Raw genomic sequence first — 8,378 nt, 5'->3', positions numbered from 1 at the left:
CTACTTTAATAAACCCAAAGAAAGAGTATAAAGTGGGTGATCTGAAGGACCATATATTCATAAATAAAAGAAAAATTTAAATATTTGAGTAAAAAAAAGAGGAGGCACATAGATAATTTAAAATTCTTATGGGTCACTCCAAATTCCTATATCTGGACTGAGATCTTATCTTTAAATACAATAGCCTAACACTTTGAAGATTAAATATTGAAATCTGGTAGAATTTCTGTTTTAGTCAGCTTTTTTTGCTGTTGTGACTAAAGAATCCAACCAGAACAATTTTAGAGGAGGAAAAGCTTATTCCAGAGCTCATGGTTTCAGAAGTCTTAGTCCAAAGAAGGCCAGCTCCATTCCTTGGGGCTCTACATGAGGCAGAACATCATGGCAGAAGAGTGTAGCAGAGGCAAGCAGCTTACTTGATGATCAGGAACAGAGAGATTCCACTTGCAAGATACAAATATATACTCCAAACCACTCCCCAATTCTCACCTCCTGCAGCCATATCCCACCACTTTAGTTACAACTCAGTTAATCCTAATCAGGGGATTATCAGTGATTATGTTTGCATAGCAAATCACATATGTATAATTAAAAGGAAAGTGACCTTGATATGTTTCTGTTGATTCAACTCAATTAAAAAAATCACACTGAGAATTATTTAAGTTCATTAAATCACTTCTCTAAATTCATTTTACCAGAGGCCATTTGATAAATAAAAGGTCAAATTATTAATACTATTTTGTTATTTGAATGTATAAAGAAAATTTTATTGAAATAATATAACATGTTGACTTGCTCTTAAGAAAAATCAAATTAGAACATTTTTTCATAGCTTATATTTAGACTCATAAAACAACTCTTTGAATTTTTGCTTTATTACTAGTAATATTTAATTAAAATAAAATTTGCTATTATGCATTTTGATCATAAGTTCTCTAAATGATTATTTAAAATAAAACAATTAGCTATTATGTAACTTATCTTTTTTATTTCTCCAATGAAGTCTCAGTTTCTTGGGGGAAGTAAGGAAGTTTAATTCACATTTGCTCTACTACATGTTACTATTTCATAAAACAGAGATATTTAATGGGTGATTATCTTATAATCTGCCAAAATTGAAAAACACTAAGTAACACAACATTTAAACTATTCTTGAAGAAAGCAATGATTCTCTGGTCACTTTATAATTTGTAATTGAATGATGAGAACATAAAGTGAAGTTAACATTCAGGATCTAAGAGAAAATTTGCAGGACTACCTTAAATATACATCATTTGCATTGCCCAATAGAACAATTTCATCTATTACCTATGGTATAGTATAGTGCTATAGTACACACTGTTATCAGACACTGGGGATTAGCTAGATGTGAGTTCAATCTAAGATTCATCATTTACTACTAAGATTCATAATTTACTACTTGTATAAATAACAGGAAGCTCTTTAATCTAGTAAAAATGTTCAATCATTTAATCTCAAAAATAAGATAATCATACTAACTTATAATTGCATAGATCAGACATCATATAATAATGTCTGTTATTCACACATTTCTTTTTAATTATTAACCTGGTCATTTCCTGTGTTAGGTATCTCAGAGATTAAATAACTTGCCTAATTTGGGAAAATGGTGTCAAAAATTTAGGACAGGAAATGCAATTCAATCTGATTCCATCATTTATACCTTTTAAACAGTTCAGTGTATTTGAGATACATTAATCCCAAAAATTACTTCCACTGGAAATGCTTAGTATTCTCCATTTTCTAAATTATATTGTTCATATTAGCAGAAATTTCACATTTTGTTTTTAAGATGGCCTAACAGTTTAAATTTTGGTCTAGAAAACTGAATAATTTTATTGTCAAATAAATTACTGATATTACTTAATTCAGTTACTCCTTCCAGGATCAGTTCCAATTCCACACCAGAAAATTATGGGCATTTGATTACACTGGAAAAGATACAGTTTAGTAGATACTAAGTAAACACAACCCAATAGGAAAAAAAAAAAAACACCATTTTATTTTGGCAAAGTGTTAATTATTTTACATATACAATAAAAGTTGAATAAATTGTGAAGCAATCTATGTTTTTCATATTATTTCTTAATATTAATACATCAGTTAACTCTCCTGCATTAATAAATAGCAATATTCAAATAACTTGAGATTTTTTTTCTGTATTTGTTTTGTATTGAACATTGCAGAATAATAATTAACATTCACTGAATACTTACAACTTAAAGTAAATCTTTAATTAAGTGAATACATTTTATTCATATATCTTTAGAAAATTATGTTGTTTTATAGGTGATACAAAATACACACCTACATTTTCAAAACTGTGACTTTTCCTGCATGAATAAGGGCTTTTTTTCCCTTCGAATTGTTGTCAGTCACAAAAGAGATCACATTATTTACACTTTTTTGTTTGTGTTGATAAATATCATGGATTCCTAAAAGCATATTCTGATTTAGCTATTTTAATTTTAATTACTGAATTCTTGGTTGTGAATTTTTTCATATGTAAAAGAACACAGTGACTTGAAAATATACCCACAGTATGTTTTTAATAAATTGAATTTTTCTCAGATGATTTAAATTACACATTTTCTATTCCATTAAATAGTCAGCCTCCATTTGAAAAAAAAAAAGAGAGAGAGAGAGAAAGAGACAACATGACATTTCTTTATCTGTTAAATATTTTTCCAAAAGTGACTCAGCTTCATATACTTTCCTGGTACTTGCAATGAAAAAATAATTAGTGTTCTTTAGAGAAGAATCATTAAATTGAAGATTAAATATTTAACAATAAAATGTTTAAAGACAAGTTATAGCACACTGTTTACAATGAAGCTTTACTTGTAAAAATAATTCTTTCTTGCTTTTATAAAGTCAACTGACAATTATTCAAATATTTATTGTATTTACTGAAATTTCAAAGTGCTATGCAGATGAAAAAAATTAAGTCATTAACACTGTTGATGTTATGCCAGTTATAAAAGCAAATTTAACAACACAAAAAAGAAAGCAGATGATTCTTCTTTGATGCAATGTATGAACTTCTAGAAAGTCTCTCATTCTGAAGAATTTTGTATTAAAAATATGAGAAGAAAGTTGTGTTAGAACACATTTCTCAAAAATCTCTCAAAAAATTATAGAAGTATCAAGTATTTCATTACAACATCATAAGTTTTTACATATGTTTATGTGTATGGCATTGCTAAGAAGTAAATAAAAAAGTACATTTTTTTAAGTGTGAAGTGACCTTGGTGGAAAAGAGTGTGAGGAATGCTTTTATGTACTGAGATAGATACAAAAGCAAAAATTGAAAAGAATCATCGTGTAAACACAAAAGAGGAGAGAGAATGTGGGACACATGGCCTTCATACTCTATGTTGAAGTCTCATAATATGCACTTAGAGTCACATAATTTGGATTCAGAAATTTATAATTAATAGTTTCACTTATAAAATATCATCAATTTGTATATTAATTTCATAAGTTACTATTAGCAAGTGGTGCAAATATTAACACTGAGAAAATCGATGTGACTTTTATGTTGTAAGGACACCATATTCATATTTACTTATCACATATAATATATATTTTTTTAATTTTAGAATTCCCATTATATAAAAACAACTATTGAGTCCAAACTAGGTACTGGACAATTTAAAAAGAACTGAAGATGTAAGTATGAAATACTTGAACAATTGAGGCAAGGTGATACATACCTATAATCCCAGCTACAGGGGAGGTTGAGAGCAGAAGGAGAGCAAATTCTAATTTTCCCAGCAGGGGCAAATTAAAGAGAATCTCTCTCAAAATATGAAGTAATGATGTTATGGTTTAAATATGCAGAGGCTTCCAAAATCTCATGTGTGAAGCAATGCAAGAAGGTTTAGAGATGTAATGATTGGGTTATGAGAGGGTTAATTCAATCATTGAACCTCAGCTAGGGATTAACTAAATTGTAACAGTAGGCAGGTAGGGTGTGGTTGGAGGAGGTGGGACCCTCAGGGCATGCCATTGGGGTTTATATTCTGTCTTTGTTGAGAGAGCTTTCACTCTGCTTCCAGGTGCCAGGTTCCCAGCTGTTTTCCTTCACCACATAATTCTGTTTGATGTTCAGCCTCACCTCAGGCCCTGAAGAATGGAATCAGCCATCTGTGGACTAAGATCTCAGAAACTGTGAGCCCCTAAATAAATTTTTCATCCTTTAATTGTTTTTGTCTGGTGTTTTAGCAATGAAAATGTTGACTAAAACAGCTGAGAATGTTGCTTAGTGGTAGAGTATCTCTAGCTATGATCTCCTCTGTTCTGCAAAAAAGTTAAAAAAAAAAAAGTACTGAATAACAAAAGCAATATAGCTCCAACAGAATTTGCAGAAGAGTGAGGAGATTTTTGTCTATATGTTTTTGAAAAAAAAAATGTAGTAGTAGATGGACAGAGTGCCTTTATCTTATTTGTTTATTTTTATGTGGTGCTGAGGATCAAACCCAAGGCCTCATGTTTGCTAGGCAAGCGCTCTACCACTGAGCTATAGCTCCAGCCACTATCTCTGTTTTATCTGTGTGTGTGTGTGTGTATGTGTGTCTGTGTGTGTGTATATATTTGTTTTTATCTCTCTGTATTTATTTTGCTTATATCTATGTTTGTAAAATGCCCTCACAGGCATAAAAGTGGTGGGACCATAGCAATTTATGCTTAAGAATAAGTTCTCCAATTCTCACCACAAAGAACTAGTAAAGTTTTGATATGTCCTATTATCCATATTTGATCATTAAAAAACATATCACTTGTATTAAAGCATCATATTGTACCCTATAAATATGTAAAATTATATTTTGTCCATTAAAAATAAAATAAAATACAATAATTATTAAAAATGATTCCATAAAGTAATCCTGCTTTCTATGAGGCATTAGAGTGTATTTTATATTTAATTAATATTATAATCACTCTTCAGCAACCAAATACTCTATCACCAAATAACTTACCTTTGACTAGTATGATCTTTTCTTTTATATATCAAAATAAGTCTTATGATACAGACACAGAATAGGCTTCCATTATAATCAAGAAAAACAAAGATAAGATGAAAATATAAATCTAAATATGGCAACGGTTATATTGACCAGACACAATGTTGTTGGAAATGCAAACAGTATTTTCCGGGAAAGAAATATACAGAGTAATGAAGAGCTCAGAGTATTGCCTTCAAAAAGCACCATTCAATTGAATATAAACTATACCATTGAATTGAAATTAAATGCAGCCTTGAATATATTTAAAGATGCTTCTTCTTAAATATTATTATATTTTACATTATTTGGAATAAAGTGCTTCTTAACATCACAGTGGTGTATTGTGGAAGTAAAGGTTTTAAAAATTCATTTATTTAAACTGAATTCCTTTCTGGTTCAAGATATTCCTGTTGATTTCCTATATTGATATAATCATCATCACCAGTTTTGTATTTAATCTTCTACATTACTTGGTAAAATTAATATAGATAAATGAGTATTTTTAAAATCCACATCATGTTTATAATTACTTTTTCTTCAGATACTGCTCTAATTTTTTTTTTAATTATCTATAGAAGCCTGACAGATATAAGTGAACTCTATTGGTTTAAAATGGAACTTTCCTGGTAAAATATTTAGGGAAAAGAAAAAGAAAAAAAATGTACATCATTGCAATTTATACAAAAACAGCTGCAAGGCAGATTGTGTGCAAGCTTTTAGAATGTTTTAGAACATTCCACCACAGATAATCTCCTCATGTTAGTCTTTTTTCTGATAATGCACTGTATTTCCAAAATAGATGAGCAGAAAACACTGTGGATGATTTTTTTTCTTTTTTTCTCCTCTGAAATAGCTTTTTATTAAACAGCAAAGCAGAAAGGCAAAATACTTTTAAATATTTGTAAATTAGGTCACAAAAGGGATGCAAAATGTTTGTAGTTATTATGTATTCATACAGCTAAAGTCACATATCAAATCTTACACTAATACATAAGATTATTTCGTGATTAAAAGTAGCCCAAAGCTAAAACTGTAAGCTGTATTAATGGATCTCTTTTCCTGTTATAGCATCTTAATATTATTTCCAATACTAATTCTTCACCAAATGCAATCTACAAATTAAATTTTTAAAAATTCTTGAAGAATGACTAAATCTCTTCAAACTAAATGATTGAATTTATAGAACATTCTGGGAGAATAAGAGATCTAAAATACTAAGCTTAAGATTATGAATTATTATACTTAAATTTAAATTCTACCACAGTGATAAACTTATATAACAAAGCAAATTAATCTTCAAGAAAACATTCATCTTCAAGTCTCATACACATATGCAGTTCTAATTATACAGTCTCTACAATACAATTTGTGCATTTATATAGACTAACATAATACACAAACTCATGGAAATCTCTTGTTATGCAGTTAATTTTGCCTATATCTGCCACTATCTTCATAAATATTCAATGAAGCCACAGACAAAGGTACTATAACTTTTGGACTCTATCCAAGTCTTAAAGGAAAACAGGAAAAAAAAAACCAGCAGCAATTCAATAAAACAGAAGGAGAATCAATCCCTTACTTTCGTTTGCTTTTTGAGTCAGTTGTTTGAAAAACACTAGAAGCAGAAAAGGGGTTTCCTACATATTGTCCAAGAACTTGATTTTCTGATTTTAGCTTCAGATTTTTTTCTTTAATTGCATCTGTTCTTACAGAGAGAACTTCAGGCATGTGCTGGAGTTTCAACACTTGATTAATAAATCGTGTATTTTCCTCCAGTTCCACCTAATTTTCAGCATCCACGTCAGCACTCATCATCTTGGGTAACAAACTTTTAGGCATTCAATGCAAAATTCTTGATGAATGATCCTTGTCATCCACTACAGAAATGTTAGTGAATGTGCTGTCCTCCTCTTCTTTTCTGCTGGACCTGTCCTTCTTAGGCAATTTGCAGATCTGGACATGGTGGCACATACCTATCATCACAATTACTTGGGGGTGATGAAGTAAGATTATTACCCATTTGAAGCCAACCTGGGCAACATAGTGAGACCCTCAAAGGGCTCTTATGAAGAATAAATGAAATAATGTGCATCTAGTGCAGAGCTGGCTCAGTCTTGGGAATGTTCTTTAGCACAGTTCTATCCTTCTTAAGGATGTCTGCTGGACAGTGGGTGAGGCAAGGTGCCAGCCGCAGGGCACAAAGTCTACAAAGTCTCTATAGGAATGTGGTGATAACATTTTAAAAGTGGTGCTTAATTTAGCAAGAGGCCTGGCATGGATTAACTATCATTCTTAACAACTGGCTTTTCTTGGAGGAGGAGGAAGATACCCAATCAGCAGACTCTGAGACAGATCTGGCATCCCTGTTGCCCAAGTAGAGGAGGACGGGTTCAACTGAATGGCCAAGGCAGTGGTCCTCCGAGTGGCAGCTCCTAACAGGAGATCCCATTCTCCTATGAGTGACTACATTTTTGCTTAACTGATGACAAAATTTCTACTTGTAATTTAAAACATCCTTTTCTGTTAAAATCAAAATTAATGTACAAAACTGATATACCTTGTGGAAATATAAGAAAATTGAAATAAGTAAAGTAAGGAGCAATACTCATTATTTCACTAACCAATTGTTTCAACAATAATCTCTTGCTATGTGTCTTATCTGGAATCCTATGAATCCTGGGATGTAGTTCATTCAGTGTAGAGCACTTCCCTAGTATTCCTGATACTCTGGGATTCAAAGTCCAACACCACAAAAATGAATAAATAAATAAATTAATTAATTTTAAAAGAAAAGATAAAAATAATTTATTCCAGGAATATAGAGTAAATGAGTATACTGCTTGAGAACATATCCTTCAAATTTGCAATACTTTCCATCTTAAAAAGCAACTATTGACGTATTTTTTTTCATTATTTCTTACATACATGATAATAGTGGAGTGCATTACATTCATAATTCTTTTGCATTACAGTTCTTAAGACACATTTAATGACTAAATATATATATTTAACATATGCTAAATTATTAGATTATTATATTATTTCTATGTTATGGATATTATTTATTTATTTACTCATTCATTTAGGGTACTCGGGATTGAACCCAGAGGGGCATTACCACTGAGCCACATCTCCAGTCCTTTATACTATTTATTTAGAGACAGGGTTTCACTAAGTTGCTCAGGGCCTTACTAAATTGCTGAAGCTGGCATCAAATTATGATCCTCCTGCCTCAGCTTCCTGAGTTGCTGAGATTTATAAGCATGTTCCATTGTACCTAACTTTATTCATTATAAAATATTATGAATACTTTAATCAAACATTGTAGCTAATCCTTTGGTTAAA

General features: G+C 30.8%; 1 pseudogene; it reads right to left on the bottom strand.

Moving 5' to 3' along the window:
• Positions 1-6,608: 6,608 nt before the first annotated feature.
• On the bottom strand, positions 6,609-7,004 carry LOC107138973 (annotated as a pseudogene).
• Between the last annotated feature and the right edge of the window lie 1,374 nt (positions 7,005-8,378).

Source organism: Marmota marmota, unplaced genomic scaffold, assembly GCF_001458135.2.
Source record: "Marmota marmota marmota unplaced genomic scaffold, marMar, whole genome shotgun sequence".
In the NCBI taxonomy this organism is placed as follows: Eukaryota; Metazoa; Chordata; class Mammalia; order Rodentia; family Sciuridae; genus Marmota; species Marmota marmota.
The sequence above is the reverse complement of the archived record's forward strand: the minus strand, read 5'-3'. Positions and strand labels throughout refer to the sequence as shown.